Genomic DNA, 19045 nt, shown 5'->3' on the forward strand with positions numbered 1-19045 from the left:
TTCCCTCTCATATTACCTCCAATTTACCCCACATATAAACAGAGTTGTTTACACGATGTGTTCCCATTAGACTATGAGCTTCTTGAGAGCAGTAACTGATTTTTGCCTTTCTTTGTGTCCCTAGCATTTATCACAGTGCCTTGTAAACACTTAATAAATGCATGTTTGACTAACTGAAGAGGTTTGAACTTTTTTGGTCAAGTTTTCTGAAGCTATTAGTTTTCTACAATCACAGCTTTTTTTAAAAATAGGAATCTTCAATCTGTGAGCAACATTTGTTTGGGTTGATTACAAAAGTTTGTTTCCATTCTTTTGAAATCTTCTCTTTGAGATAGCTTGAAAATTAATCTTAGAAAGCTTTAAAACTCATTTCACTTTTAGTATTAATATTTTCTGTACATTTTTGGGACAGTCCAGTGACTCTTCCCTACTTCTTAAGGGCCATTGTCACTTCACATTTTATCAGGTACCGAGGTGCTGGGATCAAAATATGGTCGTCCCACTGTCACAGGACGCCCCACAAACACACATTCCATTTTGCGTTTAATTGTGCTGCTCCTTCCAGGATTTACAAATGCTCTTAGGATGACTTGGCTTAACTAGGTCTCAAGGCAAGGTTTCTAAAGCCACATGTTCCCTGCAACTCTTTTTCCTATCTGAGATGATGCTGTTCATATTCTTTTGTCATCTCTTTCTATAATATTTTACACAGGAGTTTGTACTTTATAAGCATTTGAGGTCCTGGATTTCCATGTCTCTCTGCTTGGAAATCAAATGTTTGCTGGCTGAAGCAGTTTCTGGGCTTTTCACAGTGGCAATAGTTTTGCAGTGGTTAAGCTTCTCAAAGAAATGATGATAATCAGAGTCAAGGTCTTCTCTGATACCCCCACCACTCCAAGGCAGGCCCTCATCACCTCGGGCTGGATTATTGCAATAACCTGCTGGTAGATCTGCCTGCCTCAAGTCTCCCCCCACTCCAATGCATCCTCCATTCAGCCACTGAAGTGATTTTCCTAAAGCATGTCACCCCTCCCCCCCATTCAATAAACTCCAGTGGCTTCTTATCACCTCTAGGATCAAATGCTCTGTTTGGCCTCCAAAGCCCTTCATAACCTAGCCCCCTCCTACCTTTTCAGTCTTCTTACACCTTCCTCTTGGTACCTCTCTTCAATCCAGTAACACTGGCCTCCTGGCTGTTCCATCAAGAAGACACTCCATTCTCTTGGCTCTGGGCATTTTCTCTGGTTGTCCCCCATGTCTGGAACACTCTCCCTCCTCTGTTTCCTCTAAGTTCCAACTAAAATCCCATCTTCTACATGAAATTTTTCCCAATCCCTCTTAATTCTAGTGCTATCTCTGTTAATTGTTTCCTATTTATCCTATATATAGCTTGCTTTATAGAAATTTGTATGTTGTCTCCTCTAGTAGATTGTAAGTTCCTTGAGGACAAGAAATATCTTTTGCCTCTTTTTGTATCCCAGCACTTAGCACAGTACCTAGCACATAGCAGGCACTTAATAAATGTTTATTGATTGATTGATCTTCTGTTTTCCATTTTTAATAGCTTCTATAGGCAAACACAAGGTCTTCTTCTCATCTTGATGCTTTCTTCTTCTCTACTATTCACTTGGCACAGTGGATAGAGCACTGGACCTGTAGTCAGGAAGACCTGAGTTCAAATCCAGCCTCAGACACTAACTAGCTATGGGACCCTGGGCAAGCCACTTAACCCTGTTTGCTTCAATTTCCTTATATGTGAAATGAGCTGGAAAAGGAAATGGCAAACCACTCCAGTATCTTTGCCAAGAAAACCCCAAATGTGGTCCTGAAGAGTAGAACACAACTGAACAACAATAACTATTGATTTTGACAGTTGCTGTAACCAGTCCAAGATCTGTCTGATGTAGCTGTCATTTCAAAAATCAGCTATCTGTTGCACAGACAGCTGGTTTTGAAATGACCTCTGCATAAGCAAATTGTTGTTTCCTGTCTGCTAAAGTTTTGGGTTATATAGTTATGTAGTTCAGTAATTGCCACACCCAGAAAGTACCTCCTGACACTTTTCTTGAAAGAAAGCTTTAGTGGTATATGGGAGGGTGGTGCTTATGAGTAGTTTTTTCATTTATGTTGATTTTATCTGGGGGATGTTGTCAAATTTTCAAAGACTGCATGGTCTTCTCTGAGGTCCCTTCCCCGCACCAGACACATGAACTGCAGTTATCTTCTTGGAGGTCTATTCGCTTATGTTCATCATGAGCACCGCAAGGCAAGATGAACAAGTTTCCCATGAAATTATGTTTCGTGATGCCTTTGGGTACATGATGAAACCTATTTCTACTATTATGCACCTCTCTAGAGAGAATCGGCAGAGCATCCTTCCACGTGGCTGAAACTTGGTTTCCTTTATAGGAAGACTTTAAAAGACAGATGTAAATCAGTTTCTCTAATGGTGCAAGCTTCTGTTTGGTCATTGATGATAAACCATACATGAAAAACATCAACAGCTAAGTTTTGGAAGTAATATAAAAATTGTGTGATTCTTCATACCCTCTGACCCCCTTTCCACCACTGTCACTGAGGAGGCAGTAGGAGACTGAACAAATTGGATTCACTTTGAATTTTTTATCTGTTTCTGGGATTTCTGTGGACAAAACATTCATCATCTAGTGGTCAAACTTCATAAAGATAAAGCTTTCCAAACCTACCTAGGCTGGCTCTCCAACAGCTTACAATCTAACCTTGGGCACATGGGCATAGCCTTTCCAGCTTGGTAGAATCTGCCAGAACCTGAGTTCTGTTGGCATAACCTTTGGGAACTCAGCATGAATTCCTTGATATGATGAGTCAGTCAGCAAGCATCTATTAAGCATTTACTATTTGCCAGGCATTGTGCTAAGTACCAAGGATTCAAAGAAAAGCTAAAACTTGAAAACTGTAAAATGGAAAAAATAACAGCACCTACTTCCCAGAGTTACTGTGAGGATTAAATGAGATAAGATTTGTAAAGAGCTTACTTAGCCCAGCACATAGTAGGTCTATATAAATAGTTGTTCCCTTCCCTCCTTTCCTATAGCACAACCCTGGCAAGGGAGGGAAAACAAATCCCATTCAAGGACCTCACATTCTAATAGGGGGAGATAACATGTTAACAACTACACACACACACACACACACACACACTCACCCACATATATAGCTATAGATATATGTATATCTATATGTGTACAAACATACATATATACACATACACATACACGTACATACATATATATCTTGTATGTATATATACACACACATACGCAAAATAAATAGGTATATACAGAACAAATTGGAGGTGTTATTGGAAAAATATCTTCTCTCTGAGTTCATGTGGTGGGTAACTGCTGCCAAATGTGTATGTACTATAACATAGAAATTATGGAGGTAAAAACCTATGCTCAAAAAAATTATGCTCAAGCATAAGTTCAGGCCTCAGAGAAAACCTGAACAATCATGAAGATTCTGACAAGGCTTCTTATGGGCAAAATTACATCAGAGTGACAAAGAAATAATATATTTGCATATTGCAATCTTGTACATGCCTCTTAGGCAATAAAAGTTAAAGAGAAGATAAAGCTATAATTCCATACTTTCCTCAATGTCAAAAAAGTTGAACAGTTTTAAACAGTCATAGTCTCATACATCCCCTAAGGAAACAAACCTCATCAAACAAACTCTATAGGTAAACTAAGTCAGGTAACAGATTAAACTACATTTAGAGGATTCACAAATAGGCTACCGTGTTCATTTCTTTTGGGTATATTTGTGTATCTGATCCACCGTTCTCTATTTCTTAACCAGTAACAAATTGGTACTACCAACAGCCAAGCCCCTTTTCTTCCCACTTTTTTTTTTCATTATTTCCCTTGAGATTCTTGACCTTGTGTTCCTCCAGATGAATTGTTATTATTTTTCTAGCTCAATAAGGTAATCATTTGGCAATTTCATTGACGTGGCACCAACTGAATAATTTAGGTATTACTGTCATTTTTATTATATTAGTTTGGCCTATCCATGAACAATTAATATTTCTCCAATAATTTAGATTTGTCTTTATTCGTGTAACATGGCCTTTCAAATATCACTAACAGTGACTCAGTAATAACACCTGCCAGTTTTTCAGCATCTGAGGTTCTAGGTCTTTTAAAATAGGTGACTGAGCAGCAAAATATCTCTAAATACCTCCTTATTTATCTCAGGTATCAGTTCCCTGTTAGTCATTTTTATTCTGTCATCTCTAATGTGAAAGTTCATTCTATCTTGCAGAGAATACAAAAATAATATAAGAATCGGGCAGCTGGCCTTTCTCTCTGTTGTCAGTTATCTTTACTCTATCCATCCCAGCAAAGGCACTGGGCTTCCTTTGAAACTTCTTTGTCTCCTAGTATAACTTTTAAAAAAGGCCGTGGCCAAGCCATAGCTCATTCTGAGCATTAGCAGTCAGGACAAGGAATCAGTGGAATTCCTTGTGTCCCCTAAACAAGGGGCTCCGGTATAAGGCCTCAATCTGGGAGGCTGTCCTTCATAGGAAGATTCATTTATATCTGGAAGAAGTTTTTGCAATGGACAAACTGGACTTTGAACTGAAAAGAACAATGAGATCTGGCTTGATTAGATTAGGGAAATTGGGTGGTGCTTTCAATTTAATTCAATTCAATAAGCATTTATTAAATACCTACTAAATGCTTGGCTGGCCCAGGGAATAGAAAGAAAAAACAAACAAACAAAAATTCCTAGATCTTAAGGAGTTTACATTCCAATAGACGATACAATTTTTAAGATAAGAAAATAAAAGGTAATTTGAGGCAGGAGGGAGCACTGGGAATGAAAGAATTCTAAAAGGCTGAACTGGGTTGGGGGTTCGTCTAGGACAGCTAGAGCAAAATCAAAAAAGTGGAAGATGGAATGTCAAATTTAAGAAAGAGAAGTTGACAATTTGGCTGAAATATAAGTGCATCAAGAAAATGATAGAAAATTAGTCTACAAAGATAAGCTACAGCAAGATTGCAAAGGGCTTTATTGTCTGTTACTTCCCACCCTTGATCCTATCTAGACCCCACTCTCCACCTCCCAGTCACTCCCATCAAAAGCCTCCCTAGACCTCTACTCACAAACTACTTGGCCACTCCTAGATCCCTCCCACAGTCTTTCTGTATATAAGGTCCACCTTGTCTCCATTAAGGTGCTCAGATTCTTACAATTTATTGGTGGTCTAGACTATCTAGACCGACTCGATCAGTATTCTAATAAACCTTGTCTTTGGCTAGGAAAAAAAAAAAAAGGTTGTGAAGGGCTTTAAATGCCAAACTCAGAGCATTTAAAAGAGTTTAAGCCTAGAGTAGACATTCTTAACCCGATATTGATGAATTTCTTTAAAATATTTTTGATAAGCACATTTCAATATAATAGTTTCTTTGTAATCTTATGTATTTTAAGTATATTATACATTTAAAAGTGATGGGGTGATGGGACCTGGATGAGATCACTGGTACCTCCACCCAAGGCATCTGGCCCACTCCAGCCCATCTAGATCACCTAATTAGCTTAGTTGACATTCCTTTCACTGTTGCAAGCCACCAACTAGTTACCACTCCTTAATCCTATCCAGATCCTTCACTGTGATTTTGTACATAAGCATCAGTCTCATCCTCTGTAAGGTGCAGGTTCACCAGGAACCCTGCCCTCTTCTATTGGCTACAATAAACCTTGTCACTTGACTGGAAGAGTGTGTGAATTCATTCCAGGAAGAAGCTGCCTTACCCTCACAACCCCAAACTGCATCAAAAGCATTATTCTGAAAAGAAGTCCATAGACTTCACTAGATCTTCAATGGGGCCTCTAACACTACTACTACTACTACTACTACTACTACTACTACTCATATTAATGTTTATTTTGCAGTGTGCAAAGTTCTTTATAAATATTAGCTTATCAGATCATTACAACTCTGGGAGGTAAGTGTTTTTCTTATCCTCACTTTTACTGAGGAGTCAAATGATGTAGACTGAGGTAAAGTGACTTGCCTGGGGTCATAAAGTAAGTGTCTTAGACTCAGTTTGAACGCAGGTCCTCCTGACTCTGGGACAATCAGGTGGCTCAGTGGATCCAGTGCCAGGCCTGGGGTCAGGAAGACTCATCTTCCTGAGTTCAAATCTGGCCTCAGACACTTACTGGCTTTGTGACCCTGGGCAAGTCACTTTACCCTGTTTGCCTCAGTTTCCTTATCTGTAAAATGAGCTGGAAAAGGAAGTGGCAAACCACTCCAGTATCTTTGCCAAGAAAACCCAAATGGGGTCATGAAGAGTTGGACAGGACTGAAAAACAACTAAACAACAAAAGCCAAATTGTGACTCAGAGAGGTTCAAGTGACTTGTCCACAGTGATTTTTCTTGACTGCAGATCTGAACACTAAACCTTCTGACTCCAAGTCTTAAAAGTATAGGCACTGTACTACCTATTTCTTTTCTTCTTTTTTTGCACCACCTATTTCTTAAAAAGATCAAATAAAAACTCCAGTCCTAAAGAGAAAAGTCATGCACTATTATTATTGAGCAGGGGAGTGACATGGTTAGAGTTGTCCTTTGTAAATATCAGTTTGGTAGCTATGTGGAGGATGGAATGGAGAGGGACAGCACTGGAAGCAGATAGACCAATTAGGATACTCTTGCAATAGTCTAGGCAAGAAATGATGAGGACAGGAACTAGGGAGGTAGCCATGTAAGTATTAAAAAGGGGAGAGATAAAAGAGCTCCTATAGATGTAAAATTTACTACACTTGCTAACTAATGAATATGGGAAGGTTAAGATTCGAGGATGACTCCAAGGTCACAAACTTTTATTACTGGAAAAAAGATGATGTCCCCATCAGAAACAGAGAAGTTTGAAGGAGGGCCAGTTTCAGTGGGAAGGGTAGTAAATATGAGTTCCATTTTGGAGCCATTAAAGTTGAGATGCCTATGAGACCTCCAGTAGGCAGCTAATGAGAAGGACCGGAACTCAGAAGAGGGGTTAGGGCTAGAATGTATAGATTCATCTGTAATGGAAATGATAATTGAACCATATTTGCTGATGGTATCTGTCACCAGGGGGACGTGAGCCCTATGAAGATGGAGCCTTGGGGTACACCCATAATTAAGGGAAAGCTCTATTAAGAAGGAACACTCAGGAGGAGAACCAGGAGAAGATGACATCCAAAAACCTAAAGGGAGAAGAGAGTATATAGGAAGAGAGGAAGAGCATTAACTGTCAAAAGGATGAGTATTGAGAAAAGGCCATCAGATTTAGCAATTAAGGGATCATTAACAATCCTAAAGAGAACAGCTTTCCTCTAGCAATGGCTAAAGAAACAGAGGGATTGCTAGGGATTGAGTTTTTTGGTTGTTTTTCAGTCATGTCCGACCCTCTATAACCCCATTTGGGGTTTTCTTGGCAAAAGATACTGGAGCGGTTTGCTACTTTTTTCTCCAGCTCATTTTACAGATGAGGAAACTGAGGCAAACAGGGTTAAGTGATTTGCCCAGGGTCACAGTATGTGAGGCTAGATTTGAACTCAGATCTTCCTGAATCCAGGCCCAACATGCTATTCACTGTGCCACCTAGCATGTTACAAACAAACAAATATACGTAGCGTTCTTCCTTGATGCTCTCTTCTCCCTAAGGTTTTCATGACACCATGGTCTCCTGCTTCTCTTCCTACCTACCTGACCATGCTTTCTCTGTTTCCTTTGATAGATCTTCATTCACTTCACAACCAACTGCTACCACTGGGGTCCCCTGGCTCTGTCCTGGAACATCTCTTCTCTTCTCCCTCTATACTGTTTCACTTGGTGATTGCATCAGCTCCAGTGGATTTAATTACCATGTCTGTATACATGACTCTCCGATCTACTTATCTAGCCCTAATCTCTCTGCTTACTTCCAATTAGTTTCCCATTTCCAACTACTTTTCAGACATCTTGAACTGGATGTCCAGTAAACATCTTAAACACAACATAGCCAAAACTTAACTCATTATCTTTCTCCCCCAAACCCTTCCCTCTTCTTAACTTTCCTCTTGCTATCAAGGGTACCACCTTTCTCCCAGTCACTCAGGCTCACAATCTAGGTGCCATCCTTTCCACCCATCCTCCATTTAGCTGTCAATTGATCATCCTAAGATGCAGATCTGACCATATCACTCCCCTATTCAATAAACTTTTATGGCTCCCTATTACCTCAAGGATCAAATCTTCTGTTTGGTTCTCAAAGCCCTTCATCACTTAGCCTCCCATCAACCCACCCGCCCACCTTTCTAGTCTTTTTTTTTTTAAGGCAGTTGGGGTTAAGTGACTTGCCCAGGGTCACACAGCTAGTAAGTGTCAAGTGTTTGGTCTGAGGCCGGATTTGAACTCAGGTCCTCCTGACTCCAGGGCCAGTGCTCTATCCACTCTAGTCTTTCTATATCTTATTCCCCTCTACTTACTCAGTAATCCAATGACACAGACCTCCTTGCTCTTCCTTGAAGGACTTGGATATAAGAATCACACAAAGCGAGAACATTAAAAAAAAAAGTTTCAAGCTGAACCAGTGAAGGAAGTAGAAAAGTTGATGAGATCATAAATCCATTACAGTATGAAAGTATACCAGGAGAGGTTTCCTCCTGCTCCTCTTCAGGTTCCAAAGATTAGGTTGGAGCATCAAATCATTAGCCTCACAGAAGCAAAATCACCAAGGTTTCATTTATTCAGCCAATCAAAGTATTTACAGGCATACCTCATTTTATTTTCCCTTTATTGCGCTTCACAGATATTGTGTTTTTTACAAATTTAAAGTTTGTGGAAACCTTACATCGAGCAAGTCTATTGGCACCATTTTTCCAACATCATGCGCTCACATCACGTCTCCCTGTCAAATTTTGGTAATTCACACAATATTTCCAATTTGTATTTATTATTACATCTGTTATGGTGATCTGTGATCAATGATCTTTGATCAATGATCTTTGATGTTACTATTGTAATTGTTTTGGGAGCCACAAACCAAGCCCATATAAAACTTTGACTGAACTTGATACATAAATGTTATATGTGTTCTGACTGCTCAACCTACCATTCCTCGGTGTCTGTCTGTCTCTGTCTCTCTCTCACTGTCTCTCGCTCTATCTCTGTCTCTGTCTCCCTCTCCTACTGCCTCCCTATTACCTGAGACACAACAATATTGAAGAATATTGCATAAATTTAGCTGGTAAAACAGCAGCAGAGTTTGAGAGGATTGAATTCAATTTTGAAATAAGTTCTACTGTACGTAAAATGCTATCAAACAGCATAGCTTGCTACAGAAAGGAAAAGTCATTTGATATGGCAAACTTCATTGTTGTCTTATTTTAAGAAATTGTCACATACTAGCTGTGTGACCCTGGGCAAGTCACTTAACCCTGATTGTCTCAGGGAAAAAAAAATTGCCACAACCACCCCACCCTTCAGCAACCACCATCCTGATCAGTCAGCAGCCATCAGCATTGAGGCAAGACCTTCTACCAGCAAAAAAAAATGAGGACTCCCCGAAAGCTCAGAGGATGGTTAGCATTTTTTAGCAATAACGTATTTTTAATTAAGTTCTGTACTTTTTTTTAGACATAATACTATTGCACACTTAATAGAGTAGAGCATAATGTAAGCATAACTTTTATATGTACTGGGAAACCAAAAAATTCATGTGACTTGCTTTACTGCTGTGGTCTGGAAGCAAACCCACACTATCTCCAAGGTTTGCCTGTATTAAGCTTACTATCTGGCCAAGCACTATGCTAATTGCAGAGGATACAAAGAAAGGTTAAAAAAACTGTCCCTGCTCTCAGGGATCTCCACAGCCTAATGAGAGACAAAATGCAAAACACTGTATTCAAACAAGACATAGATTAGATAAACTGGGGATAACCCACCCCGGGAAGGTGCTTTACTAAATTGCAGGGGTGGGAGAACAGTCACTTGTAGGTTATTGCACTCACTCCCTTGTCCCCAGAAAACCATTTTGAACTTCTAATATCTTTTAACTTGTACCCCAAAGTGTGAGGGCAGCTTGCTTAACTAGTTCAAATTGAACTCATTATCAATTGGGGGCACAATTGGAGGCCAACAGAGAGCATGATACCTGAGCCTTGGGCTCCAGACTAAGGAGTAAGTCAAATCCAGATGCCTAGAGTTCCTTCCATGGAATTAGTCAGTTGGGACAGGATGGCAGGACAGGGTCATATGTTTTTCTCCATAACCCCAACCGCTGCCCTTCACAATCATGACACAAATTTTTGGTCTAATAGATAAAGTACTTTTATGAAGCAATGTGGTTTGGTAGAATGCTGCACTTTTGGTCAAGGAGACCCAAGTTCAAATTACAGCTCCATTAATTACTAACTCTATAATGATGAGCAAATCACTTAAACTCTCCAATCTTGTTGGTTCCTCTATAACTGGGTTTGCAGCTGGCAAGGTAAGAATAGTTTATATATATATATATATATATATATATATATATATATATATATATATATATTGGGGTGAGACAATCAGGGTTAAGTGACTTGCTCAAGGTCACACAGCTAGTAAGTGTCAAGTGTCTGAGGTCACATTTGAACTCAGATCTTCCTGACTCCAAGGCCAGAACTTTATCTACTGCACCACCTACCTGCCCCTACTTTTTATATTTTTAAATGAAGTTTTATCTATTTTGGAATGTAAAAACTATTCTTAGCTTGCATGCCTTACAAAAACTGGTAGGGCTGGATTTGACACTCAGTTTGCCTACCACTTATCTATAAAATGGGCAAAACATTGACACTACCTTCCTGTCTGAGTTGTGGCCATTGTGCAAGTACGGAGTCAGGAAGATCTGAGGTCAAGTTCTGACAAGTCACTTCACCTCTAGGTGTTTGCAGACTGTAAGTTGCAAAACAGTTGCCAGATCTGCACTGGTAAAGGGAATTCCTATACCAGGGATGGGGAACCTGCCATCTTGAGGTCCATTAGATTGTAAGCTCCTAGAAGGCAGGGACTGTCTTTTGCCTTTTTTTTGTATCCCCAGTGCTTAGCACAGTGCCTGGCACACAAGTCGGTGCTTAATACATGTTTATTGAATAGATGAATGAATGAATGAATGTCACAGATTCAGGGCCTTTCATCATCCTAGTTGCCCTCCCCTGGACATAACAAGAACTGAGTACCTCTGTCTTCTCTCTGTTGCCAGTTATCATTATCCCATTCTCCCCAAACAAAAATTCTCTGTTGTTTCTCAATGTAACTGAAAAAAAAATGTCCTTGTGGTTGAAATTTAGCTTTCCTGATCATCCTCAGCTCATTCTGAGCTTTAGCATTCCTAACAATTTTTTCCTTCCAAACTTCACAGAACAAATCCCCTTAATAGAAGAATTTTCTCTGTAAAACTTGGACTGTCAAAAGGCCACACCCAAGGACCTAGAAAGCCATATGTGGCCTCCAGACCACAGCTTCCCCATCCCTGTCCTATACCATGGGTTTAGACATTAAAAAATAAATAAAAATTAAAAAAAAAAGCCACCACCCTCAAGAGTGTGTGGAAAGCTCTTAAGAAACCTGAAAACAGTATGAAAATGTCAGTTATAATTTTTTCTGTGTTCAAGATGTACAGTTATCCCTTCCACATCTCAACTTTCCCTGTGGCGGTTTTGATATATTTCTGGTTGGCATAAAAAATTAATTGGGAATTTTGGGGGAGTTTTGGGGAAGCCACAGAAGACACGCAAACACCAGCAAATGACACAGAAAAAGTTTAGAAGCTCAGAAATGTGTAAAATATATATAAGTATTGCATAAAATCAACATATTTTATCTTTTAATAACATAATAATTCAGACTTCTATATTACAAAGGGAACACCAAAAAATTTTACATGGATTTTCCAGATCTTGGGGTACCATCCCCTAACCCCTGGTATGTGGAAGGGATAACTGCATTACTATCAGAGAGGCCTTGTTTATAAATCTGTACTAAGAATGGAAGTTGGGGATTAAAATACTAAATAGGGTATAGCTTTAATGAGGCATTCATTTTTCTTTCTTTGTATGTAACCCATACAGTCACACTCTTTAGGGATTCTATGCCCATTCCTGAATTAGGTTCTGTTTATGTCTTCTGCATTTACTTTAGATGAGTTAGCCAGATATGTTAAGATGGACACTAACTCGCCAAGATGCTCTGCAGTTTAGTCCAATGATCCAGATTTTTTTCACTTCAATAGTCTTTTCACAGCCAAAAAAAAAAAATCACCCTTTTTACCACCTCATTCAAAAAAAAAAGAAGTCATGAGTTCCATATGCAGCTGAGAAGGAGAATGCCATCATTACATTTTCTCCTTGTTTGTCCTGTTTCAGAAGTCTGGTTCTACTTGAGTTATGCCTGAGTTACTCCTTTCTACACAGTTGATAAAATACATTTTTCTCAAACACTACTGACATAATTTCACTTCACTGGCCATGGGCTTCTAATTGAATGTTGTGTATAGAATCAAAACTTCTCTGCCTGACTTTCAGCACAATCACCAATCCTTTAACATCTCATCTATCCTTACACCCCATTTTATCTGCAGTATTTCTCACTAGAAAATCTGGTACCCAAAATATAGACAATGCCAATGATTTTACACTATCTCTCTATAGGCTGGATGTATCTACTGGGAAACATCCCACCTTGGCCAGAATTTCTGGCTCTTTATCTGAAGGGCCTGGGAAGTCCCTGCCAAATGTCAGCCAAAAGGGAAATTAAATTTAATCCAATTCAAGTTACCATTACCAAGTTCTTATTATGTAGAAGGAAAAAACTGTTAGGAATGCTAAAGCTCAGAATGAGCTGAGGATGATCAGAAAAGCCAAATTCAACCAAAAGGAATTTTTTTCCAGTTACATTAAGAGACAACAGAGAATTTTTGCTGGGGAGAATGGAATAATGATAACTGGCAACAGAGAGAAGACAGAGGTACTCAGTCCTTGTTATGTCCAGGGGAGGGCAACTAGGATGATGAAAGGCCCTGAATCCATGACATTCATTCATTCATCCATTCAATAAACATGTATTAAGCACCTACTTATGTGCCAGGCACTGTGCTAAGCACTAGGTTTACAAAAAAAGGCAAAAGATAGTCCCTGCCCTCAAGGAGCTTACAATCTAATGGAAGAGACAACATGCAAACAAATATGTAGAAAGCAAGTTATATACAGGATAAACAGGAAATAATTAAGAAATAGAATGCACTGGAATTAAGAGGGGTTGAGGAAGGCTTCCTGTGGAAGGTGGGGTTTTAGTTGGGACTTAAAGGAAGCCAGGAAGGTCGGTAGTCAGAGCAGAGGAGGGGGAACATTCCAGGCATGAGGGACAGACAGAGAAAACGCATGAGCCAAGAGACATTCCAGGTTTGTTGGAAGGAATTGAGCATGTTTAGCCTGTAGAAAATAAGATTGAGAGAGGACATGGTAGCTGTCTTCAAGTATTAGAGGAGCTGTCTTGTGAAGGGGAGATTAGACTTATCCTGTTTGCACAGAGGTCAAAATACGGAGCAATGGGTAGAAATTGAAAAGAAGCCAATTTAGGCTCAACATCAGGAGAAAACTTCCTAAAAATTAGAGCTGCCCAAAAGTGGAATGGGGAGCCTCAAGAGGTGGTAGACTCCCCGCTGTGGAAGGTCTTCAATAAGAGGGTGGGTGAGCACTTGCTGGGGATTCCTTTCATGAGTGGGTTGGATCAGTTAATTGCTTAGATCCCTTCCAATTCTCCAAATTCTATGATTCCAAACAGAGCTCAGCTTGTGAAGGGAGGGAAAGGGAAGGTGGACACTGTAGGGTTGTGGTTTTCTGAGAGGTCATGGATCAACAGAGCAGGCAGGACTCACTCATCTTTCTTCCTTTCTTTTTTTGAGGCAATGGGACGTAAGTGACTTGCCTAGGGTCACACAGCTAGTAAGTGTTTGGTGCCACATTTGAACTCAGGTCCTCCTGACTCCAAGGCAGGTACTCTATCCACTTCACCACCTAGCTGCCCCTGACTTAACTTTCTTCTGGTCACTTTGCTTAACCCTGACTAACCATCCAAACTTGCTTGTCATCTTTCACATAAAACTTTCCTCTTCTTACTTCCCCGCCTTCGTTGCATGTGAGGTTTTCCTAAAGTAAGCAGGTTTTGAGATAACTAGCAAGGTAAGGATAGAGACAGGCATTGGTCAAAGTTGGTAAATAATAATAATTTACTATATAGCACTTTTAAGTTTTACAAAGTACTTTCCTTACAACAAACTTATGCAGCAGTAATCAATTAACCAATAAGCATTTATTATAAATACTGAGCACTGTGATGGGAAAGAAAGATATAAATAAAATTTCTTGCCCTCAAGAAGCTTATATTCTGTGGGGGAGACATTTATACATATAACAATAAAGAAAAAAGTATATTGGGTGAGAGGGTGTCCTCATTTCACAGATAAGGAAACTAAGGCGGAAAGAAATTAAATGACTTGAACAAACAGTTATTAAGGAACAAATACGGGTTTCAAACTGTGTTCCTAAATCCAGGACTAGTTCCATTCTACTATGAAGAAAAGGTTATTTTAAGCACCTTACTTCTCCCTTTTTTTCTCTCTACTCAGCTTCTGGTTACTTCTTGTAGGATGTTACATTTTATTCTGAAGTTTCACTGAAATTTCAAGAGGATTCTTGAAAATTACATCCAAAAATCTTTGTGCTTTCGAAATTACATCTTTTGCATTTACCATTAAAATGTTTCCTTTCCCTATATCCCTCATCTATTGACCAGAAGTGTACACATCTTGGCAAAAGAATTTTTTATATTTTCTTCCTCCCATCTTTTGAAAACTCATGTTTTAAAGAAATTATTAGTGAGAATAATAATAGTAATATTTCATACAGCATGATTCTGTCAAAGAATTTAGAATACTCTTGGTTACTTCATTCAATTTAGAAATATTTTTGCAAAGCTGGCAGAAAACAAGCATAGTATGATTATTCCCATTATCCAGACGGGAAAACTGAGAAAGAAATTATGGGATTTACTTTCAGTCAGTTGGTGAAATTTGAAATTGAACCCATTAGATTTCATTAAACTACAACATTAAACTACCATCCCTCTCCTGAATTCCCTTCACGACTCTTCCTGCCCCCAAAACGATTTAAGTGTACGTGATCTTTAGTGCAAATGACCTTGTCAGACATTCTGGTGTACTATTACTACTCCTCTCCAGAAAGCAGCCCTTTTTGCTCAGGAGACAACAATGGAATTCACATAGCTTGACTTTGGGATTCATTGCATTAGGAAGGATATCGCTATCCCTTGGCCAAGCAAAGTCTTAAAGGCCCCTGTGTGGGTTTCATTTTTTCACATTAGAGTTGGATTTCAAAAGCCCATTGGAAGCAACCTTTGGGCAGACATTCTTACCGTTTTCTGTGATAAATCTTCTCTTGGCTTTCCACAGTTCACTCTATCCACCGAGAAATTCTTCTACTTCCCTACCTTTCTGAAGGACTTATTTGTTAAGTGGCAACTTCTCAAACTGGATATATCATTTATCCACAATCAGGATTCATTCTGCTTTGCTTCTGAATGAAGTGGGAGGAGTTGAACAAATACCTTTAGTAACACTTCCCCTTTCCTTTTCTTATTCTACTTTCCTGCTTTCCATAGATAATGGGAACTTACAAACTGATGTGTGAAGATGAAGGAAGAGGAAGACTACAGTAGATGAATTAAATGTGGCCTGAACTACACATCTCTGTCTCCTTAGCACAGGTAAAAAATATCTTCCAGGCATATGATGGACTATCATTATTGGCTAAAGCGAGGGATTTCAAACTTTTGAAGCCATAGAACTTTTTGATTAAAAGGAACAAAAAAATGGAAATGTTTGTGAAATGGTAAATTTAAGGACGTGCATGAACATATATATGTATGTAACATGCATATATGTTACATGTCTATCTATGCAACATATTTTATATAACATGTATATGTAGAACATATATCAGTGTTATACACAGCAAATTATGCACATGTAATAATGCATGTGTGCTATACATACACATGTGCTATATGCATATAGTTTGTGGATATACGTATGTGTGTATATGGTAAAAGACAAAGCGTGGCCTAATGGATAGACGACTAGTGTTGGAATCACAAAGGCCAATGGTCAAGCCCTGTAGCTAATACTCACTAGCTGTGTGACCATGGGGAAATCACTTCACTTTTCAGTGCCACAGACAACTCCCTTCTAAAACAGTAAGCTACCAAAAATTGTCAATCTGCATCCACAGGAGGGAGTTTCCACATTGGGAGTTAATGTGAAATCATGTAATCACGTACCAACACCACAACCTTCCTCCTCAGTTCTAAGGCAAATGCTACTTTAAAAAGAAATTTATACTGTTTTATACTCAGTTTTCTATGTTGAAAAAAAGAGCTGAAATATTCTTACTAAGAATGTCTCTTTATTCCTTCAAAAAGTTCATGTTTTAATGGAGGAGAATGTTGTCTGGTGGCTAGAATACCAAGTAAACTTGGAATCAGGATGACTTGGGTTAAAAATCCAGCTCTGAAACTTACTAATTGTATGACCTTGGGGATGTTGCTTACCTTAACTTAGTTCTCTCATCTGTAAGATGGGAAAAACTCACAGGTTTATTATGAGGTCCAAATGAGATAGTGTATGTAAAGGCTCTGCAGATTTTAGAGCACTGTACAACTGCCAGTTATTAATATTTCATTAGCATAGTCACTTCCTCCATTGACATAGAGCACAACTCCCTCCCCCACCCTTACCCCAACTACTGCCCTTAGTACATAGCCTAAAGTTGCTATGATCAAAAAAACATTCATCAGCTGGTGGCCAAAGTTCTGGTGATGAACCCACATTATTCAGCAAAATCAGCCTTCAGAAAACACATGGAGTGTATCACCAGGCCTCCACACAAGCTGGCTAGGTAAAACAGTGTATAGAGAGCTTGGCCTGGAATCAGAAAGAATTGAGTTCAAATGTGGCCTCAGATACTTACTAGCTGTGCAACCCTGGGCAAGTCTGCCTCAGTTTCCTCAAACCTAAAATGAGAATAAACAATAGCACCTACCTTGCAAAGTTGTTGAGAGGATTCAATGAGATAAATATTTGTGAAGTACACAATGTCTGACATGATAAATGCTTATTCCCTGCTCAAAATTTTTCCAGCTTTTTAACTCTTCCCAAAACTTTCCTCTGCCTTCAAGAACCTAGGATCACTTTGATGAGGCATCAGAAGAGAATTTCAGCAAAAGAATAAATGATAGGTAAGTAAGTAGCAGAGTTATAAAGCTGGGGATAAAGGTTTAGATTTTTTTTTTTAAATGTTGTTTCTTGTCTGGGCAAAATCATTTTTTGGCCATGGATCTCAATATTTGTACTTTGCTTTTTCTGGCAGGATTCTTGATGACACTTGGGAACAAAATCACCACCACCCCCAAGGTGAAGGAGAAAATATAGTTTGGAGGAAATAAACACCACCACCACCACCCCAAAATTGAAAGTAGAGAAAATATAATTCGAAGATATACAGATAAATTTCATCAGCTAGACTTCTGTGACTATGTAGATATATCCTAAGAAGATTTTATAAGTACATAGAGGTTAAGTAACTTGTCCAGAGTCACACTGCTAGTACACATTAGAGGTAGAATTTTAGTGACAACAACAAGGATTTATATAGTATTGTAAAGTTTTAAAAATGCTTTATGAATATCTCATTTTATCCTCACAACATTACAACATACCCTGGGAAGTAGGTGCTATTATTATCCCCATTTCACAGGTGAAGAAACTGAGGCAGACGGAGGTTAAGTGACTTGTCCAGGGTCACACAGCTAGGCAGTATCTGATGCTGGATTTGAACTCAAATCTTCCCAACTCCGAGCTCATTGCTCTGACCTCTGAGCCATTTAGCTGTCCATGTCTTTCAGACTCAAGCCTAACACCGAATCACATTTGTTCTTTATAATTTGAAATTTGGAAAATCAGGAATTAAGAGTCATAAATAACTTCACACAGACTTAAAGTGTGTGTGTGTGTCTGTGTGTGTAATTTCACAAATACTATACACCCAAAGTCAATTTCCCTTATGAAACTACATGGAACACTAGGAAGTTTCCACACAATCTCAGGGTTATGCAGCACGAAATTTGAAAACCCCTTTGTTATGTGGCTGAGGGTCCAACTCAGTGTGGGCCTGGCAGGTTTGCTTTTTCCCCACCAATGACTGAATTCTTTACCAGTTGTTGTTCAAACAAAAGTGTTTGTTATCAACAGGGCCAAGACATCACTTTGTGTCAGGTGAGAGCAAATCCATAAGTACTAGGGGAAAAAGCAACTGAAAATTTCTACCCTGAGTACAGTGGCTGGGTGGTGTCATCTTTGTATTAAAAAAAAGACAGTTTATGTCTCTGCCCTGAGTATAAATTATAAGTGCCTTGAAGGCACTCTCATAAATATTTTGTACAATAGGGCACAGAGTAATAAAAACAAGATGGAAATAAATGAGTAGATTGCAATCAAGTGTCAAAAACTTGATTTATTAGTAGAGAGGAGGGGGTTTAAGTGAAAAAGTTAAAGGCATTGAGAGGGCAGCTCAGTACTGTACTAATTAGATCATATGTTGCTTTGTTATATGCTTTAGTCTTTTTCACATTTAAATGGTATATTCTGACCCCCAAACTACACTACTGTCATGAGAATCAAACACTTTTTAAAAGATCATAGTCATATGACTGCAAAGGATATTGAAGAAATTATCTGGTCTTTCCCCAAAAAAGGTTAGTAAACTTAAACCAATTGTTTGGCTAATTAGGTGGTTCTGATAGAAGGTAATTAATAGAATACAATATAAGCAGACAAATAAGTGACTTTACTACAACTTTAATCCATACACATTTGAATATTTAGTCAATACTTCTGAAGGCAAAGCTTAGCAAATTTT

At 38.8% G+C, this 19045-nt stretch overlaps 1 long non-coding RNA gene across 1 annotated transcript; it reads left to right on the top strand.

Moving 5' to 3' along the window:
* Positions 1-13648: 13648 nt before the first annotated feature.
* Positions 13649-17796, top strand: LOC114022763. The gene is made up of 4 exons (XR_003566690.1): positions 13649-13737; positions 15732-15836; positions 17269-17366; positions 17498-17796. It is a non-coding gene; the product is annotated as an uncharacterized LOC114022763 (long non-coding RNA).
* Positions 17797-19045: the final 1249 nt, after the last annotated feature.

This window comes from Vombatus ursinus, unplaced genomic scaffold (assembly GCF_900497805.2).
Source record: "Vombatus ursinus unplaced genomic scaffold, bare-nosed wombat genome assembly UNPS02014813.1, whole genome shotgun sequence".
Taxonomy (NCBI): Eukaryota; Metazoa; Chordata; class Mammalia; order Diprotodontia; family Vombatidae; genus Vombatus; species Vombatus ursinus.